Below are 19,979 nucleotides of genomic sequence, written 5' to 3'. Positions count from 1 at the left end.
AAAGGGAACCTGTTGTTGGTGCAGAGTAAAGGGAGTCTGTTGTTGGGGCAGAGTAGAGGGAGCCTGTTGTTGGGGCAGAGTAGAGGGGGCCTGTTGTTGGGGCAGAGTAGAGGGAGCCTGTTGTTGGGGCAGAGTAAAGGGAGTCTGTTGTTGGGGCAGAGTAGAGGGAGCCTGTTGTTGGGGCAGAGTAGAGCCAGCCTGTTGTTGGGGCAGAGTAGAGGGAGTCTGTTGTTGGGGCAGAGTAGAGGGAGCCTCTTGTTGGGGCAGAGTAGAGGGAGCCTGTTGTTGGGGCAGAGTAGAGGGAGCCTGTTGTTGGGGCAGAGTAGAGCGGGCCTGTTGTTGGGCAGAGTAGAGGGAGCCTGTGTTGGGGCAGCGTAGAGGGAGTCTTTTGTTGGGGCAGAGTAGAGGGAGCCTGTTGTTGGGGCAGAGTAGAGCCAGCCTGTTGTTGGGGCAGAGTAGAGGGAGTCTGTTGTTGGGGCAGAGTAGAGAGAGCCTGTTGTTGGGGCAGAGTAGAGGGAGCCTGTTGTTGGGGCAGAGTAGAGGGAGCCTGTTGTTGGGGCAGAGTAGAGGGAGTCTGTTTTTGGGGCAGAGCAGAGGGAGCCTGTTGTTGGGGCAGAGTAGAGCCAGCCTGTTGTTGGGGCAGAGTAGAGGGAGTCTGTTGTTGGGGCAGAGTAGAGAGAGCCTGTTGTTGGGGCAGAGTAGAGCCAGCCTGTTGTTGGGGCAGAGTAGAGGTAGCCTGTTGTTGGGGCAGAGCAGAGGGAGCCTGTTGTTGGGGCAGAGTAGAGGGAGTCTGTTGTTGGGGCAGAGTAGAGCCAGCCTGTTGTTGGGGCAGAGCAGAGGGAGCCTGTTGTTGGGGCAGAGTAAAGGGAGCCTGTTGTTGGGGCAGAGTAGAGCCAGCCTGTTGTTGGGGCAGAGCAGAGGGTGCCTGTTGTTGGGGCAGAGTAAAGGGAGCCTGTTGTTGGGGCAGAGTAAAGGGAGTCTGTTGTTGGGGCAGAGCAGAGGGAGTCTGTTGTTGGGGCAGAGTAGAGGGAGCCTGTTGTTGGGGCAGAGTAAAGGGAGCCTGTTGTTCGGGCAGAGTAAAGGGAGCCTGTTGTTGGGGCAGAGTAGAGGGAGCCTGTTGTTGGGGCAGAGTAGAGGGAGCCTGTTGTTGGGGCAGATTAGAGGGAGCCTGTTGTTGGGGCAGAGTAGAGGGAGCCTGTTGTTGGGGCAGAGTAGAGCCAGCCTGTTGTTGGGGCAGAGTAGAGGGAGTCTGTTGTTGGGGCAGAGTAGAGGGAGCCTGTTGTTGGGGCAGAGTAGAGGGAGCCTGTTGTTGGGGCAGAGTAGAGGGAGCCTGATGTTAGGGCAGAGTAGAGGGAACGTGTTGTTGGGGCAGAGTAGAGGGAGCCTGTTGTTGGGGCAGAGTAGAGGGAGTCTGTTGTTGTGGCAGAGTAGAGAGAGCCTGTTGTGAGGGCAGAGTAGAGGGAGCCTGTTGTTGGGGCAGAGTAGAGGGAGTCTGTTGTTGGGGCAAAGTAGAGGGAGCCTGTTGTTAGGGCAGAGTAGAGGGAGCCTGTTGTTGGGGCAGAGTAGAGCCAGCCTGTTGTTGGGGCAGAGTAGAGGGAGCCTGTTGTTGGGGCAGAGCAGAGGGAGCCTGTTGTTGGGGCAGAGTAGAGGGAGTGTGTTGTTGGGGCAGAGTAGAGCCAGCCTGTTGTTGGGGCAGAGCAGAGGGAGCCTGTTGTTGGGGCAGAGTAAAGGGAGCCTGTTGTTGGGGCAGAGTAGAGCCAGCCTGTTGTTGGGGCAGAGCAGAGGGAGCCTGTTGTTGGGGCAGAGTAAAGGGAGCCTGTTGTTGGGGCAGAGTAAAGGGAGTCTGTTGTTGGGGCAGAGCAGAGGGAGTCTGTTGTTGGGGCAGAGTAGAGGGAGCCTGTTGTTGGGGCAGAGTAAAGGGAGCCTGTTGTTCGGGCAGAGTAAAGGGAGCCTGTTGTTGGGGCAGAGTAGAGGGAGCCTGTTGTTGGGGCAGAGTAGAGGGAGCCTGTTGTTGGGGCAGATTAGAGGGAGCCTGTTGTTGGGGCAGAGTAAAGGGAGTCTGTTGTTGGGGCAGAGTAGAGGGAGCCTGTTGTTGGGGCAGAGTAGAGCCAGCCTGTTGTTGGGGCAGAGTAGAGGGAGTCTGTTGTTGGGGCAGAGTAGAGGGAGCCTGTTGTTGGGGCAGAGTAGAGGGAGCCTGTTGTTGGGGCAGAGTAGAGGGAGCCTGTTGTTGGGGCAGAGTAGAGGGAGCCTGATGTTAGGGCAGAGTAGAGGGAACGTGTTGTTGGGGCAGAGTAGAGGGAGCCTGTTGTTGGGGCAGTGTAGAGGGAGTCTGTTGTTGTGGCAGAGTAGAGAGAGCCTGTTGTGAGGGCAGAGTAGAGGGAGCCTGTTGTTGGGGCAGAGTAGAGGGAGTCTGTTGTTGGGGCAAAGTAGAGGGAGCCTGTTGTTAGGGCAGAGTAGAGGGAGCCTGTTGTTGGGGCAGAGTAGAGGGAGTCTGTTGTTTGGGCAAAGTAGAGGGAGCCTGTTGTTGCGGCAGAGTAGAGGGAGCCTGTTGTTTGGGCAGAGTAGAGGGAGTCTGTTGTTGGGGCAGAGTAGAGGGAGTCTGTTGTTGGGGCAGAGTAGAGGGAGTCTGTTGTTGGGGCAGAGTTGAGGGAGCCTGTTGTTGGGGCAGAGTAGAGGGAGCCTGATGTTAGGGCAGAGTAGAGGGAGCCTGTTGTTTGGGCAGAGTAGAGGGAGTCTGTTGTTGGGGCAGAGTAGAGTTAGTCTGTTGTTGGGGCAGAGTAGAGGGAGCCTGTTGTTGGGGCAGAGTAGAGGGAACGTGTTGCTGGGGCAGAGCAGAGGGATCCTGATGTTAGGGCAGAGTAGAGGGAACGTGTTGCTGACGCAGTGTAGAGGGAGCCTGTTGTTGGGGCAGAGTAGAGGGAGTCTGTTGTTGTGGCAGAGTAGAGGGTGCCTGTTGTAAGGGCAGAGTAGAGGGAGCCTGTTGTTGGGGCAGAGTAGAGGGAGTCTGTTGTTGGGGCAAAGTAGAGGGAGCCTGTTGTTAGGGCAGAGTAGAGGGAGCCTGTTGTTGGGGCAGAGTAGAGGGAGTCTGTTGTTGGGGCAAAGTAGAGGGACCCTGTTGTTGGGGCAGAGTAGAGGGAGTCTGTTGTTGGGGCAGAGTAGAGCCAGCCTGTTGTTGGGGCTGGGTAGAGGGAGCCTGTTGTTGGGGCAGAGTAGAGGGAGCCTGTTGTTGGGGCAGAGTAGAGCCAGCCTGTTGTTGGGGCAGAGTAGAGCCAGCCTTTTGTTGGGGCAGAGTAGAGGGAGCCTGTTGTTGGGGCAGAGTAGAGGGAGCCTGTTGTTGGGGCAGAGTAGAGACAGCCTGTTGTTGGGGCTGGGTAGAGGGATCCTGTTGTTGGGGCAGAGTAGAGGGAGTCTGTTTTCGGGGCAGAGTAGAGGGAGCCTGTTGTTGGGGCAGAGTAGAGCCAGCCTGTTGTTGGGGCAGAGTAGAGGGAGTCTGTTGTTGGGGCAGAGTAGAGGGAGCCTGTTGTTGGGGCAGAGTAGAGGGAGCCTGTTGTTGGGGCAGAGTAGAGCCAGCCTGTTGTTGGGGCAGAGTAGAGGGAGCCTGTTGTTGGGGCAGAGTAGAGGGAGCCTGTTGTTGGGGCAGAGTAGAGCCAGCCTGTTGTTGGGGCAGAGTAGAGCCAGCCTGTTGTTGGGGCAGAGTAGAGGGAGCCTGTTGTTGGGGCAGAGCAGAGGGAGCCTGTTGTTGGGGCAGAGTAGAGGGAGCCTCTTGTTGGGGCAGAGTAGAGCCAGCCTGTTGTTGGGGCAGAGTAGAGCCAGCCTGTTGTTGGGGCAGAGCAGAGGGAGCCTGTTGTTGGGGCAGAGTAGAGGGAGCCTCTTGTTGGGGCAGTGTAGAGCCAGTCTGTTGTTGGGGCAGAGTAGAGGGAGCCTGTTGTTGGGGCAGAGTAAAGGGAGTCTGTTGTTGGGGCAGAGTAGAGGGAGCCTGTTGTTGGGGCAGAGTAGAGGGAGCCTGTTGTTGGGGCAGAGTAGAGCCAGCCTGTTGTTGGGGCAGAGTAGAGGGAGCCTGTTGTTGGGGCAGAGTAGAGGGAGTCTGTTTTTTGGGCAGAGTAGAGGGAGCTTGTTGTTGGGGCAGAGTAGAGCCAGCCTGTTGTTGGGGCAGAGTAGAGGGAGCCTGTTGTTGGGGCAGAGTAGAGGGAGCCTGTTGTTGGGGCAGAGTAGAGGGAGCCTGTTGTGAGGGCAGAGTAGAGGGAGCCTGTTGTTGGGGCAGAGTAGAGACAGCCTGTTGTTGGGGCTGGGTAGAGGGATCCTGTTGTTGGGGCAGAGTAGAGGGAGTCTGTTTTCGGGGCAGAGTAGAGGGAGCCTGTTGTTGGGGCAGAGTAGAGCCAGCCTGTTGTTGGGGCAGAGTAGAGGGAGTCTGTTGTTGGGGCAGAGTAGAGGGAGCCTGTTGTTGGGGCAGAGTAGAGGGAGCCTGTTGTTGGGGCAGAGTAGAGCCAGCCTGTTGTTGGGGCAGAGTAAAGGGAGCCTGTTGTTGGGGCAGAGTAGAGGGAGCCTGTTGTTGGGGCAGAGTAGAGCCAGCCTGTTGTTGGGGCAGAGTAGAGCCAGCCTGTTGTTGGGGCAGAGTAGAGGGAGCCTGTTGTTGGGGCAGAGCAGAGGGAGCCTGTTGTTGGGGCAGAGTAGAGGGAGCCTCTTGTTGGGGCAGAGTAGAGCCAGCCTGTTGTTGGGGCAGAGTAGAGCCAGCCTGTTGTTGGGGCAGAGCAGAGGGAGCCTGTTGTTGGGGCAGAGTAGAGGGAGCCTCTTGTTGGGGCAGTGTAGAGCCAGTCTGTTGTTGGGGCAGAGTAGAGGGAGCCTGTTGTTGGGGCAGAGTAAAGGGAGTCTGTTGTTGGGGCAGAGTAGAGGGAGCCTGTTGTTGGGGCAGAGTAGAGGGAGCCTGTTGTTGGGGCAGAGTAGAGCCAGCCTGTTGTTGGGGCAGAGTAGAGGGAGCCTGTTGTTGGGGCAGAGTAGAGGGAGTCTGTTTTTTGGGCAGAGTAGAGGGAGCTTGTTGTTGGGGCAGAGTAGAGCCAGCCTGTTGTTGGGGCAGAGTAGAGGGAGCCTGTTGTTGGGGCAGAGTAGAGGGAGCCTGTTGTTGGGGCAGAGTAGAGGGAGCCTGTTGTGAGGGCAGAGTAGAGGGAGCCTGTTGTTGGGGCAGAGTAGAGCCAGCCTGTTGTTGGGGCAGAGCAGAGGGAGCCTGTTGTTGGGGCAGAGTAGAGGGAGTCTGTTGTTGGGGCAGAGTAGAGGTAGCCTGTTGTTGGGGCAGAGTAAAGGGAACCTGTTGTTGGTGCAGAGTAAAGGGAGTCTGTTGTTGGGGCAGAGTAGAGGGAGCCTGTTGTTGGGGCAGAGTAGAGGGGGCCTGTTGTTGGGGCAGAGTAGAGGGAGCCTGTTGTTGGGGCAGAGTAAAAGGAGTCTGTTGTTGGGGCAGAGTAGAGGGAGCCTGTTGTTGGGGCAGAGTAGAGCCAGCCTGTTGTTGGGGCAGAGTAGAGGGAGTCTGTTGTTGGGGCAGAGTAGAGGGAGCCTCTTGTTGGGGCAGAGTAGAGGGAGCCTGTTGTTGGGGCAGAGTAGAGGGAGCCTGTTGTTGGGGCAGAGTAGAGCGGGCCTGTTGTTGGGCAGAGTAGAGGGAGCCTGTGTTGGGGCAGCGTAGAGGGAGTCTTTTGTTGGGGCAGAGTAGAGGGAGCCTGTTGTTGGGGCAGAGTAGAGCCAGCCTGTTGTTGGGGCAGAGTAGAGGGAGTCTGTTGTTGGGGCAGAGTAGAGAGAGCCTGTTGTTGGGGCAGAGTAGAGGGAGCCTGTTGTTGGGGCAGAGTAGAGGGAGCCTGTTGTTGGGGCAGAGTAGAGGGAGTCTGTTTTTGGGGCAGAGCAGAGGGAGCCTGTTGTTGGGGCAGAGTAGAGCCAGCCTGTTGTTGGGGCAGAGTAGAGGGAGTCTGTTGTTGGGGCAGAGTAGAGAGAGCCTGTTGTTGGGGCAGAGTAGAGCCAGCCTGTTGTTGGGGCAGAGTAGAGGTAGCCTGTTGTTGGGGCAGAGCAGAGGGAGCCTGTTGTTGGGGCAGAGTAGAGGGAGTCTGTTGTTGGGGCAGAGTAGAGCCAGCCTGTTGTTGGGGCAGAGCAGAGGGAGCCTGTTGTTGGGGCAGAGTAAAGGGAGCCTGTTGTTGGGGCAGAGTAGAGCCAGCCTGTTGTTGGGGCAGAGCAGAGGGTGCCTGTTGTTGGGGCAGAGTAAAGGGAGCCTGTTGTTGGGGCAGAGTAAAGGGAGTCTGTTGTTGGGGCAGAGCAGAGGGAGTCTGTTGTTGGGGCAGAGTAGAGGGAGCCTGTTGTTGGGGCAGAGTAAAGGGAGCCTGTTGTTCGGGCAGAGTAAAGGGAGCCTGTTGTTGGGGCAGAGTAGAGGGAGCCTGTTGTTGGGGCAGATTAGAGGGAGCCTGTTGTTGGGGCAGAGTAAAGGGAGTCTGTTGTTGGGGCAGAGTAGAGGGAGCCTGTTGTTGGGGCAGAGTAGAGCCAGCCTGTTGTTGGGGCAGAGTAGAGGGAGTCTGTTGTTGGGGCAGAGTAGAGGGAGCCTGTTGTTGGGGCAGAGTAGAGGGAGCCTGTTGTTGGGGCAGAGTAGAGGGAGCCTGATGTTAGGGCAGAGTAGAGGGAACGTGTTGTTGGGGCAGAGTAGAGGGAGCCTGTTGTTGGGGCAGAGTAGAGGGAGTCTGTTGTTGTGGCAGAGTAGAGAGAGCCTGTTGTGAGGGCAGAGTAGAGGGAGCCTGTTGTTGGGGCTGAGTAGAGGGAGTCTGTTGTTGGGGCAAAGTAGAGGGAGCCTGTTGTTGGGGCAGAGTAGAGGGAGCCTGATGTTAGGGCAGAGTAGAGGGAACGTGTTGTTGGGGCAGAGTAGAGGGAGCCTGTTGTTGGGGCAGAGTAGAGGGAGTCTGTTGTTGTGGCAGAGTAGAGAGAGCCTGTTGTGAGGGCAGAGTAGAGGGAGCCTGTTGTTGGGGCAGAGTAGAGGGAGTCTGTTGTTGGGGCAAAGTAGAGACAGCCTGTTGTTGGGGCTGGGTAGAGGGATCCTGTTGTTGGGGCAGAGTAGAGGGAGTCTGTTTTCGGGGCAGAGTAGAGGGAGCCTGTTGTTGGGGCAGAGTAGAGGGAGCCTGTTGTTGGGCCAGAGTAGTGGGAGTCTGTTGTTGGGGCAGAGTAGAGGGAGCCTGTTGTTGGGGCAGAGTAGAGGGAGCCTGTTGTTGGGCCAGAGTAGAGGGAGTCTGTTGTTGGGACAGAGTAGAGGGAGCCTGTTGTTGGGGCAGAGTAGAGGGAGTCTGTTGTTGGGGCAGAGTAGAGGGAATCTGTTGTTGGGGCAGAGTAGAGGGAGCCTGTTGTTGGGGCAGAGTAGAGCCAGCCTGTTGTTGGGGCAGAGTAGAGCCAGCCTGTTGTTGGGGCAGAGTAGAGGGAGCCTGTTGTTGGGGCAGAGCAGAGGGAGCCTGTTGTTGGGGCAGAGTAGAGTGAGCCTCTTGTTGGGGCAGAGTAGAGCCAGCCTGTTGTTGGGGCAGAGTAGAGCCAGCCTGTTGTTGGGGCAGAGCAGAGGGAGCCTGTTGTTGGGGCAGAGTAGAGGGAGCCTCTTGTTGGGGCAGTGTAGAGCCAGTCTGTTGTTGGGGCAGAGTAGAGGGAGCCTGTTGTTGGGGCAGAGTAAAGGGAGTCTGTTGTTGGGGCAGAGTAGAGGGAGCCTGTTGTTGGGGCAGAGTAGAGGGAGCCTGTTGTTGGGGCAGAGTAGAGCCAGCCTGTTGTTGGGGCAGAGTAGAGGGAGCCTGTTGTTGGGGCAGAGTAGAGGGAGTCTGTTTTTTGGGCAGAGTAGAGGGAGCTTGTTGTTGGGGCAGAGTAGAGCCAGCCTGTTGTTGGGGCAGAGTAGAGGGAGCCTGTTGTTGGGGCAGAGTAGAGGGAGCCTGTTGTTGGGGCAGAGTAGAGGGAGCCTGTTGTGAGGGCAGAGTAGAGGGAGCCTGTTGTTGGGGCAGAGTAGAGCCAGCCTGTTGTTGGGGCAGAGCAGAGGGAGCCTGTTGTTGGGGCAGAGTAGAGGGAGTCTGTTGTTGGGGCAGAGTAGAGGTAGCCTGTTGTTGGGGCAGAGTAAAGGGAACCTGTTGTTGGTGCAGAGTAAAGGGAGTCTGTTGTTGGGGCAGAGTAGAGGGAGCCTGTTGTTGGGGCAGAGTAGAGGGGGCCTGTTGTTGGGGCAGAGTAGAGGGAGCCTGTTGTTGGGGCAGAGTAAAAGGAGTCTGTTGTTGGGGCAGAGTAGAGGGAGCCTGTTGTTGGGGCAGAGTAGAGCCAGCCTGTTGTTGGGGCAGAGTAGAGGGAGTCTGTTGTTGGGGCAGAGTAGAGGGAGCCTCTTGTTGGGGCAGAGTAGAGGGAGCCTGTTGTTGGGGCAGAGTAGAGGGAGCCTGTTGTTGGGGCAGAGTAGAGCGGGCCTGTTGTTGGGCAGAGTAGAGGGAGCCTGTGTTGGGGCAGCGTAGAGGGAGTCTTTTGTTGGGGCAGAGTAGAGGGAGCCTGTTGTTGGGGCAGAGTAGAGCCAGCCTGTTGTTGGGGCAGAGTAGAGGGAGTCTGTTGTTGGGGCAGAGTAGAGAGAGCCTGTTGTTGGGGCAGAGTAGAGGGAGCCTGTTGTTGGGGCAGAGTAGAGGGAGCCTGTTGTTGGGGCAGAGTAGAGGGAGTCTGTTTTTGGGGCAGAGCAGAGGGAGCCTGTTGTTGGGGCAGAGTAGAGCCAGCCTGTTGTTGGGGCAGAGTAGAGGGAGTCTGTTGTTGGGGCAGAGTAGAGAGAGCCTGTTGTTGGGGCAGAGTAGAGCCAGCCTGTTGTTGGGGCAGAGTAGAGGTAGCCTGTTGTTGGGGCAGAGCAGAGGGAGCCTGTTGTTGGGGCAGAGTAGAGGGAGTCTGTTGTTGGGGCAGAGTAGAGCCAGCCTGTTGTTGGGGCAGAGCAGAGGGAGCCTGTTGTTGGGGCAGAGTAAAGGGAGCCTGTTGTTGGGGCAGAGTAGAGCCAGCCTGTTGTTGGGGCAGAGCAGAGGGTGCCTGTTGTTGGGGCAGAGTAAAGGGAGCCTGTTGTTGGGGCAGAGTAAAGGGAGTCTGTTGTTGGGGCAGAGCAGAGGGAGTCTGTTGTTGGGGCAGAGTAGAGGGAGCCTGTTGTTGGGGCAGAGTAAAGGGAGCCTGTTGTTCGGGCAGAGTAAAGGGAGCCTGTTGTTGGGGCAGAGTAGAGGGAGCCTGTTGTTGGGGCAGATTAGAGGGAGCCTGTTGTTGGGGCAGAGTAAAGGGAGTCTGTTGTTGGGGCAGAGTAGAGGGAGCCTGTTGTTGGGGCAGAGTAGAGCCAGCCTGTTGTTGGGGCAGAGTAGAGGGAGTCTGTTGTTGGGGCAGAGTAGAGGGAGCCTGTTGTTGGGGCAGAGTAGAGGGAGCCTGTTGTTGGGGCAGAGTAGAGGGAGCCTGATGTTAGGGCAGAGTAGAGGGAACGTGTTGTTGGGGCAGAGTAGAGGGAGCCTGTTGTTGGGGCAGAGTAGAGGGAGTCTGTTGTTGTGGCAGAGTAGAGAGAGCCTGTTGTGAGGGCAGAGTAGAGGGAGCCTGTTGTTGGGGCAGAGTAGAGGGAGTCTGTTGTTGGGGCAAAGTAGAGGGAGCCTGTTGTTAGGGCAGAGTAGAGGGAGCCTGTTGTTGGGGCAGAGTAGAGCCAGCCTGTTGTTGGGGCAGAGTAGAGGGAGCCTGTTGTTGGGGCAGAGCAGAGGGAGCCTGTTGTTGGGGCAGAGTAGAGGGAGTCTGTTGTTGGGGCAGAGTAGAGCCAGCCTGTTGTTGGGGCAGAGCAGAGGGAGCCTGTTGTTGGGGCAGAGTAAAGGGAGCCTGTTGTTGGGGCAGAGTAGAGCCAGCCTGTTGTTGGGGCAGAGCAGAGGGAGCCTGTTGTTGGGGCAGAGTAAAGGGAGCCTGTTGTTGGGGCAGAGTAAAGGGAGTCTGTTGTTGGGGCAGAGCAGAGGGAGTCTGTTGTTGGGGCAGAGTAGAGGGAGCCTGTTGTTGGGGCAGAGTAAAGGGAGCCTGTTGTTCGGGCAGAGTAAAGGGAGCCTGTTGTTGGGGCAGAGTAGAGGGAGCCTGTTGTTGGGGCAGAGTAGAGGGAGCCTGTTGTTGGGGCAGATTAGAGGGAGCCTGTTGTTGGGGCAGAGTAAAGGGAGTCTGTTGTTGGGGCAGAGTAGAGGGAGCCTGTTGTTGGGGCAGAGTAGAGCCAGCCTGTTGTTGGGGCAGAGTAGAGGGAGTCTGTTGTTGGGGCAGAGTAGAGGGAGCCTGTTGTTGGGGCAGAGTAGAGGGAGCCTGTTGTTGGGGCAGAGTAGAGGGAGCCTGTTGTTGGGGCAGAGTAGAGGGAGCCTGATGTTAGGGCAGAGTAGAGGGAACGTGTTGTTGGGGCAGAGTAGAGGGAGCCTGTTGTTGGGGCAGAGTAGAGGGAGTCTGTTGTTGTGGCAGAGTAGAGAGAGCCTGTTGTGAGGGCAGAGTAGAGGGAGCCTGTTGTTGGGGCAGAGTAGAGGGAGTCTGTTGTTGGGGCAAAGTAGAGGGAGCCTGTTGTTAGGGCAGAGTAGAGGGAGCCTGTTGTTGGGGCAGAGTAGAGGGAGTCTGTTGTTTGGGCAAAGTAGAGGGAGCCTGTTGTTGCGGCAGAGTAGAGGGAGCCTGTTGTTTGGGCAGAGTAGAGGGAGTCTGTTCTTGGGGCAGAGTAGAGGGAGTCTGTTGTTGGGGCAGAGTAGAGGGAGTCTGTTGTTGGGGCAGAGTTGAGGGAGCCTGTTGTTGGGGCAGAGTAGAGGGAGCCTGATGTTAGGGCAGAGTAGAGGGAGCCTGTTGTTTGGGCAGAGTAGAGGGAGTCTGTTGTTGGGGCAGAGTAGAGTTAGTCTGTTGTTGGGGCAGAGTAGAGGGAGCCTGTTGTTGGGGCAGAGTAGAGGGAGCCTGTTGTTGGGGCAGAGTAGAGAGAGCCTGTTGTTGGGGCAGAGCAGAGGGAGCCTGTTGTTGGGGCAGAGTAGAGGGAGCCTGTTGTTGGGGCAGAGTAGAGCCAGCCTGTTGTTGGGGCAGAGTAGAGTGAGCCTGTTGTTGGGGCAGAGTAGAGGGAGTCTGTTGTTGGGGCAGAGTAGAGGGAGCCTGTTGTTGTGGAAGAGTAGAGGGAGCCTGTTGTTGGGGCAGAGTAGAGGGAGCCTGTTGTTGGGGCAGAGTAGAGGGAGTCTGTTGTTGGGGCAGTGTAGAGGGAGCCTGTTGTTGGGGCAGAGAAGAGCCATCCTGTTGTTGGGGCAGAGTAGAGGGAGTCTGTTGTTGGGGCAGAGTAGAGGGAGCCTGTTGTTGGAGCAGAGTAGAGGGAGTCTGTTGTTGGGGCAGAGTAGAGGGAGTCTGTTGTTGGGGCAGAGTAGAGGGAGCCTGTTGTTGGGGCAGGGTAGAGGGAGTCTGTTGTTGGGGCAGAGTAGAGGGAGCCTGTTGTTGGGGCAGAGTAGAGGGAGTCTTTTGTTGGGGCAGAGTAGAGGGAGTCTGTTGTTGGAGCAGAGTCGAGGGAGTCTGTTGCTGGGACAGAGTAGAGGGAGCCTGTTGTTGGGGCAGAGTAGAGGGAGCTTGTTGTTGGGGCAGAGTAGAGGGAGCCTGTTGTTGGGGCAGAGTAGAGGGAGCCTGTTGTTGGGCAGAGTAGAGGGAGCCTGTTGATGGGGCAGAGTAGAGGGAGCCTGTTGTTGGGGCAGAGTAGAGGGAGTCTGTTGTTGGGGCAGAGTAGAGGGAGCCTGTTGTTGGGGCAGAGTAGAGGGAGCCTGTTGTTGGTGCAGAGTAGAGGGAGCCTGATGTTAGGGCAGAGTAGAGGGAGCCTGTTGTTGGGGCAGAGTTGAGGGAGTCTGTTGTTGGGGCAGAGTAGAGGGAGCCTGTTGTTGGGGCAGAGTAGAGGGAGCCTGTTGTTGGGGCAGAGTAGAGGGAGCCTGTTGTTGGTGCAGAGTAGAGGGAGCCTGTTGTTGGGGCAGAGTAGAGGGAGCCTGATGTTAGGGCAGAGTAGAGGGAACCTGTTGTTGGGGCAGAGTAGAGGGAGCCTGTTGTTGGGGCAGAGTAGAGCCAGCCTGTTGTTGGGGAAGAGTAGAGGGAGCCTGTTGTTGAGGCAGAGTAGAGGGAGCCTGTTGTTGGGGCAGCGTAGAGCCAGCCTGTTGTTGGGGCAGAGCAGAGGGAGCCTGTTGTTGGGGCAGAGTAGAGGGAGCCTGTTGTTGGGGCAGAGTAGAGGGAGTCTGTTGTTGGGGCAGATTAGAGGGAGCCTGTTGTTGGGGCAGAGTAGAGGGAACCTGTTGTTGGGGCAGAGTAGAGGGAGCCTGTTGTTGGGGCAGAGTAGAGGGAGCCTGTTGTTGGGGCAGAGTAGAGCCAGCCTGTTGTTGGGGCAGAGCAGAGGGAGCCTGTTGTTGGGGCAGAGTAGAGGGAGCCTGTTGTTGGGGCAGAGTAGAGGGAGTCTGTTGTTGGGGCAGATTAGAGGGAGCCTGTTGTTGGGGCAGAGTAAAGGTAGTCTGTTGTTGGGGCAGAGTAGAGGGAGCCTGTTGTTGGGGCAGAGTAGAGGGAGCCTGATGTTAGGGCAGAGTAGAGGGAACGTTTTGTTGGGGCAGAGTAGAGGGAGCCTGTTGTTGGGGCAGAGTAGAGGGAGTCTGTTGTTGTGGCAGAGTAGAGAGAGCCTGTTGTTAGGGCAGAGTAGAGGGAGCCTGTTGTTGGGGCAGAGTAGAGGGAGTCTGTTGTTGGGGCAAAGTAGAGGGAGCATGTTGTTTGGGCAGAGTAGAGGGAGCCTGTTGTTGGGGCAGATTAGAGGGAGTCTGTTGTTGGGGCAAAGTAGAGGGAGCCTGTTGTTGGGGCAGAGTAGAGGGTGCCTGTTGTTGGGGCAGAGTAGAGGGAGCCTGATGTTAGGGCAGAGTAGAGGGAGCCTGTTGTTGGGGCAGAGTAGAGGGAGTCTGTTGTTGGGGCAGAGTAGAGGGAGTCTGTTGTTGGGGCAGAGTAGAGGGAGTCTGTTGTTGGGGCAGAGTTGAGGGAGCCTGTTGTTGGGGCAGAGTAGAGCCAGCCTGTTGTTGGGGCAGAGTAGAGGGAGCCTGTTGTTGGGGCAGAGTAGAGGGAGCCTGTTGTTGGGGCAGAGTAGAGGGAGCCTGTTGTTGGGGCAGAGTAGAGCCAGCCTATTGATGGGGCAGAGTAGAGGGAGCCTGTTGTTGGGGCAGAGTAGAGGGAGTCTGTTGTTGGGGCAGAGTAGAGGGAGCCTGTTGTTGGGGCAGAGCAGAGGGAGCCTGTTGTTTGGGCAGAGTAGAGGGAGCCTGTTGTTGGGGCAGAGTAGAGGGAGTCTGTTGTTGGGGCAGAGTAGAGGGAGCCTGTTGTTGGGGCAGAGAAGAGCCAGCCTGTTGTTGGGGCAGAGTAGAGGGAGTCTGTTGTTGGGGCAGAGTAGAGGGAGCCTGTTGTTGGAGAAGAGTAGAGGGAGTCTGTTGTTGGGACAGAGTAGAGGGAGCCTGTTGTTGGGGCAGAGTAGAGGGAGCCTGTTGTTGGGGCAGAGTAGAGGGAGTCTGTTGTTGGGGCAGAGTAAAGGGAGTCTGTTGTTGGGACAGTGTAAAGGGAGTCTGTTGTTGGGGCAGAGTAGAGGGAGTCTGTTGTTGGGACAGAGTAGAGGGAGCCTGTTGTTGGGGCAGAGAAGAGCCAGCCTGTTGTTGGGGCAGAGTAGAGGGAGTCTGTTGTTGGGGCAGAGTAGAGGGAGCCTGTTGTTGGAGAAGAGTAGAGGGAGTCTGTTGTTGGGACAGAGTAGAGGGAGCCTGTTGTTGGGGCAGAGTAGAGGGAGCCTGTTGTTGGGGCAGAGTAGAGGGAGTCTGTTGTTGGGGCAGAGTAAAGGGAGTCTGTTGTTGGGACAGTGTAAAGGGAGTCTGTTGTTGGGGCAGAGTAGAGGGAGTCTGTTGTTGGGACAGAGTAGAGGGAGCCTGTTGTTGGGGCAGGGTAGAGGGAGTCTGTTGTTGGGGCAGAGTAGAGGGAGACTGTTGTTGGGCCAGAGTAGAGGGAGCCTGTTGTTGGGGCAGAGTAGAGGGAGCCTGTTGTTGGGCCAGAGTAGAGGGAGCCTGTTGTTGGGGCAGAGTAAAGGGTGTCTGTTGTTGGGCCAGAGTAGAGGGAGCCTGTTGTTGGGACAGAGTAGAGGGAGCCTGTTGTTGGGGCAGAGTAGAGGGAGTCTGTTGTTGGGGCAGAGTAGAGGGAGTCTGTTGTTGGGGCAGAGTAGAGGGAGCCTGTTGTTGGGCCAGAGTAGAGGGAGCCTGTTGTTGGGACAGAGTAGAGGGAGCCTGTTGTTGGGGCAGAGTAGAGGGAGTCTGTTGTTGGGGCAGAGTAGAGGGAGTCTGTTGTTGGGGCAGAGTAGAGGGAGCCTGTTGTTGGGCCAGAGTAGAGGGAGTCTGTTGTTGGGACAGAGTAGAGGGACCTGTTGTTGGGGCAGAGTAGAGGGAGTCTGTTGTTGGGGCAGAGTAGAGGGAGTCTGTTGTTGGGGCAGAGTAGAGGGAGCCTGTTGTTGGGCCAGAGTAGTGGGAGTCTGTTGTTGGGCCAGAGTAGAGGGAGCCTGTTGTTGGGACAGAGTAGAGGGAGCCTTTTGTTGGGGCAGAGTAGAGGGAGCCTGTTGTTGGGGCAGAGTAGAGGGAGCCTGTTGTTGGGGCAGAGTAGAGGGAGCCTGTTGTTGGGGCAGAGTAGAGGGAGCCTGTTGTTGGGGCAGAGTAGAGGGAGCCTGTTGTTGGGGCAGAGTAGAGGGAGCATGTTGTTGGGGCAGAGGAGAGGGAGCCTGTTGTTGGGGCAGAGCAGAGGGAGCCTGTTGTTGGGGCAGAGTAGAGGGAGTCTGTTTTTGGGGCAGAGTCGAGGGAGCCTGTTGTTGGGGCAGAGTAGAGCCAGCCTGTTGTTGGGGCAGAGTAGAGGGAGTCTGTTGTTGGGGCAGAGTAGAGGGAGCCTGTTGTTGGGGCAGAGTAGATCCAGCCTGTTGTTGGGGCAGAGTAGAGGGAGTCTGTTGTTGGGGCAGAGTAGAGGGAGCCTGTTGTTGGGGCAGAGTAAAGGGTGTCTGTTGTTGGGCCAGAGTAGAGGGAGCCTGTTGTTGGGACAGAGTAGAGGGAGCCTGTTGTTGGGGCAGAGTAGAGGGAGTCTGTTGTTGGGGCAGAGTAGAGGGAGTCTGTTGTTGGGGCAGAGTAGAGGGAGCCTGTTGTTGGGCCAGAGTAGAGGGAGCCTGTTGTTGGGACAGAGTAGAGGGAGCCTGTTGTTGGGGCAGAGTAGAGGGAGTCTGTTGTTGGGGCAGAGTAGAGGGAGTCTGTTGTTGGGGCAGAGTAGAGGGAGCCTGTTGTTGGGCCAGAGTAGAGGGAGTCTGTTGTTGGGACAGAGTAGAGGGAGCCTGTTGTTGGGGCAGAGTAGAGGGAGTCTGTTGTTGGGGCAGAGTAGAGGGAGTCTGTTGTTGGGGCAGAGTAGAGGGAGCCTGTTGTTGGGCCAGAGTAGTGGGAGTCTGTTGTTGGGGCAGAGTAGAGGGAGCCTGTTGTTGGGGCAGAGTAGAGGGAGCCTGTTGTTGGGCCAGATTAGAGGGAGTCTGTTGTTGGGACAGAGTAGAGGGAGCCTGTTGTTGGGGCAGAGTAGAGGGAGTCTGTTGTTGGGGCAGAGTAGAGGAAATCTGTTGTTGGGGCAGAGTAGAGGGAGCCTGTTGTTGGGCCAGAGTAGAGGGAGCCTGTTGTTGGGACAGAGTAGAGGGAGCCTTTTGTTGGGGCAGAGTAGAGGGAGCCTGTTGTTGGGGCAGAGTAGAGGGAGCCTGTTGTTGGGGCAGAGTAGAGGGAGCCTGTTGTTGGGGCAGAGTAGAGGGAGCCTGTTGTTGGGGCAGAGTAGAGGGAGCCTGTTGTTGGGGCAGAGTAGAGGGAGCATGTTGTTGGGGCAGAGGAGAGGGAGCCTGTTGTTGGGGCAGAGCAGAGGGAGCCTGTTGTTGGGGCAGAGTAGAGGGAGTCTGTTTTTGGGGCAGAGTCGAGGGAGCCTGTTGTTGGGGCAGAGTAGAGCCAGCCTGTTGTTGGGGCAGAGTAGAGGGATTCTGTTGTTGGGGCAGAGTAGAGGGAGCCTGTTGTTGGGGCAGAGTAGATCCAGCCTGTTGTTGGGGCAGAGTAGAGGGAGTCTGTTGTTGGGGCAGAGTAGAGGGAGCCGGTTGTTGGGGCAGAGTAGAGGGAGCCTGTTGTTGGAGAAGAGTAGAGGGAGTCTGTTGTTGGGGCAGAGTAGAGGGAGTCTGTTGTTGGGGCAGAGTAGAGGGAGTCTGTTGTTGGGGCAGAGTTGAGGGAGCCTGTTGTTGGGGCAGAGTAGAGCCAGCCTGTTGTTGGGGCAGTGTAGAGGGAGTCTGTTGTTGGGGCAGAGTAGAGGGAGCCTATTGTTGGGGCAGAGTAGAGCCAGCCTGTTGTTGGGGCAGAGTTGAGGGAGCCTGTTGTTGGGGCAGAGTAGAGCCAGCCTGTTGTTGGGGCAGAGTAGAGGGAGTCTGTTGTTGGGGCAGAGTAGAGGGAGCCTGTTGTTGGGGCAGAGTAGAGCCAGCCTGTTGTTGGGGCAGAGTAGAGGGAGCCTGTTGTTGGGGCAGAGTCGAGGGAGCCTGTTGTTGGGGCAGAGTAGAGGGAGCCTGTTGTTGGGGCAGAGTAGAGCCAGCCTATTGTTGGGGCAGAGTAGAGGGAGCCTGTTGTTGGGGCAGAGTAGAGGGAGTCTGTTGTTGGGGCAGAGTAGAGGGAGCCTGTTGTTGGGGCAGAGTAGAGGGAGCCTGTTGTTTGGGCAGAGTAGAGGGAGCCTGTTGTTGGGGCAGAGTAGAGGGAGTCTGTTGTTGGGGCAGAGTAGAGGGAGCCTGTTGTTGGGGCAGAGAAGAGCCAGCCTGTTGTTGGGGCAGAGTAGAGGGAATCTGTTGTTGGGGTAGAGTAGAGGGAGCCTGTTGTTGGAGAAGAGTAGAGGGAGTCTGTTGTTGGGGCAGAGTAGAGGGTGTCTGTTGTTGGGGCAGAGTAGAGGGAGCCTGTTGTTGGGGCAGAGTAGAGCCAGCCTGTTGTTGGGGCAGAGTAGAGTGAGCCTGTTGTTGGGGCAGAGTAGAGGGAGTCTGTTGTTGGGGCAGAGTAGAGGGAGCCTGTTGTTGGGGAAGAGTAGAGGGAGCCTGTTGTTGGGGCAGAGTAGAGGGAGCCTGTTGTTGGGGCAGAGTAGAGGGAGTCTGTTGTTGGGGCAGTGTAGAGGGTGCCTGTTGTTGGGGCAGAGAAGAGCCATCCTGTTGTTGGGGCAGAGTAGAGGGAGTCTGTTGTTGGGGCAGAGTAGAGGGAGCCTGTTGTTGGAGCAGAGTAGAGGGAGTCTGTTGTTGGGGCAGAGTAGAGGGAGTCTGTTGTTGGGGCAGAGTAGAGGGAGCCTGTTGTTGGGGCAGGGTAGAGGGAGTCTGTTGTTGGGGCAGAGTAGAGGGAGCCTGTTGTTGGGGCAGAGTAGAGGGAGTCTTTTGTTGGGGCAGATTAGAGGGAGTCTGTTGTTGGAGCAGAGTCGAGGGAGTCTGTTGCTGGGACAGAGTAGAGGGAGCCTGCTTTTGGGGCAGAGTAGAGGGAGCTTGTTGTTGGGGCGGAGTAGAGGGAGCCTGTTGTTGGGGCAGAGTAGAGGGAGCCTGTTGTTGGGCAGAGTAGAGGGAGCCTGTTGATGGGGCAGAGTAGAGGGAGCCTGTTGTTGGGGCAGAGTAGAGGGAGTCTGTTGTTGGGGCAGTGTAGAGGGAGCCTGTTGTTGGGGCAGAGTAGAGGGAGCCTGTTGTTGGGGCAGAGTAGAGGGAGCCTGATGTTAGGGCAGAGTAGAGGGAGCCTGTTGTTGGGGCAGAGTTGAGGGAGCCTGTTGTTGGGGCAGAGTCGAGGGAGCCTGTTGTTGGGGCAGAGTAGAGCCAGCCTGTTGTTGGGGCAGTGTAGAGGGAGTCTGTTGTTGGGGCAGAGTAGAGGGAGCCTATTGTTGGGGCAGAGTAGAGCCAGCCTGTTGTTGGGGCAGAGTTGAGGGAGCCTGTTGTTGGGGCAGAGTAGAGCCAGCCTGTTGTTGGGGCAGAGTAGAGGGAGTCTGTTGTTGGGGCAGAGTAGAGGGAGCCTGTTGTTGGGGCAGAGTAGAGCCAGCCTGTTGTTGGGGCAGAGTAGAGGGAGCCTGTTGTTGGGGCAGAGTCGAGGGAGCCTGTTGTTGGGGCAGAGTAGAGGGAGCCTGTTGTTGGGGCAGAGTAGAGCCAGCCTATTGTTGGGGCAGAGTAGAGGGAGCCTGTTGTTGGGGCAGAGTAGAGGGTGTCTGTTGTTGGGGCAGAGTAGAGGGAGCCTGTTGTTGGGGCAGAGTAGAGGGAGCCTGTTGTTTGGGCAGAGTAGAGGGAGCCTGTTGTTGGGGCAGAGTAGAGGGAGTCTGTTGTTGGGGCAGAGTAGAGGGAGCCTGTTGTTGGGGCAGAGAAGAGCCAGCCTGTTGTTGGGGCAGAGTAGAGGGAATCTGTTGTTGGGGTAGAGTAGAGGGAGCCTGTTGTTGGAGAAGAGTAGAGGGAGTCTGTTGTTGGGGCAGAGTAGAGGGTGTCTGTTGTTGGGGCAGAGTAGAGGGAGCCTGTTGTTGGGGCAGAGTAGAGCCAGCCTGTTGTTGGGGCAGAGTAGAGTGAGCCTGTTGTTGGGGCAGAGTAGAGGGAGTCTGTTGTTGGGGCAGAGTAGAGGGAGCCTGTTGTTGGGGAAGAGTAGAGGGAGCCTGTTGTTGGGGCAGAGTAGAGGGAGCCTGTTGTTGGGGCAGAGTAGAGGGAGTCTGTTGTTGGGGCAGTGTAGAGGGAGCCTGTTGTTGGGGCAGAGAAGAGCCATCCTGTTGTTGGGGCAGAGTAGAGGGAGTCTGTTGTTGGGGCAGAGTAGAGGGAGCCTGTTGTTGGAGCAGAGTAGAGGGAGTCTGTTGTTGGGGCAGAGTAGAGGGAGTCTGTTGTTGGGGCAGAGTAGAGGGAGCCTGTTGTTGGGGCAGGGTAGAGGGAGTCTGTTGTTGGGGCAGAGTAGAGGGAGCCTGTTGTTGGGGCAGAGTAGAGGGAGTCTTTTGTTGGGGCAGATTAGAGGGAGTCTGTTGCTGGAGCAGAGTCGAGGGAGTCTGTTGCTGGGACAGAGTAGAGGGAGCCTGCTTTTGGGGCAGAGTAGAGGGAGCTTGTTGTTGGGGCAGAGTAGAGGGAGCCTGTTGTTGGGGCAGAGTAGAGGGAGCCTGTTGTTGGGCAGAGTAGAGGGAGCCTGTTGATGGGGCAGAGTAGAGGGAGCCTGTTGTTGGGGCAGAGTAGAGGGAGTCTGTTGTTGGGGCAGTGTAGAGGGAGCCTGTTGTTGGGGCAGAGTAGAGGGAGCCTGTTGTTGGGGCAGAGTAGAGGGAGCCTGATGTTAGGGCAGAGTAGAGGGAGCCTGTTGTTGGGGCAGAGTTGAGGGAGCCTGTTGTTGGGGCAGAGTCGAGGGAGCCTGTTGTTGGGGCAGAGTAGAGGGAGCCTGTTGTTGGGGCAGAGTAGAGCCAGCCTATTGTTGGGGCAGAGTAGAGGGAGCCTGTTGTTGGGGCAGAGTAGAGGGAGTCTGTTGTTGGGGCAGAGTAGAGGGAGCCTGTTGTTGGGGCAGAGTAGAGGGAGCCTGTTGTTTGGGCAGAGTAGAGGGAGCCTGTTGTTGGGGCAGAGTAGAGGGAGTCTGTTGTTGGGGCAGAGTAGAGGGAGCCTGTTGTTGGGGCAGAGAAGAGCCAGCCTGTTGTTGGGGCAGAGTAGAGGGAGTCTGTTGTTGGGGCAGAGTAGAGGGAGCCTGTTGTTGGAGAAGAGTAGAGGGAGACTGTTGTTGGGGCAGAGTAGAGGGTGTCTGTTGTTGGGGCAGAGTAGAGGGAGCCTGTTGTTGGGGCAGAGTAGAGCCAGCCTGTTGTTGGGGCAGAGTAGAGTGAGCCTGTTGTTGGGGCAGAGTAGAGGGAGTCTGTTGTTGGGGCAGAGTAGAGGGAGCCTGTTGTTGGGGAAGAGTAGAGGGAGCCTGTTGTTGGGGCAGAGTAGAGGGAGCCTGTTGTTGGGGCAGAGTAGAGGGAGT

The sequence above is a fragment of the Somniosus microcephalus genome, chromosome 1 (genome assembly GCF_052327205.1).
Source record: "Somniosus microcephalus isolate GS21.2 chromosome 1, FLI_Smic_1.0, whole genome shotgun sequence".
Lineage (NCBI taxonomy): Eukaryota > Metazoa > Chordata > Chondrichthyes > Squaliformes > Somniosidae > Somniosus > Somniosus microcephalus.
The sequence above is the reverse complement of the archived record's forward strand: the minus strand, read 5'-3'. Positions refer to the sequence as shown.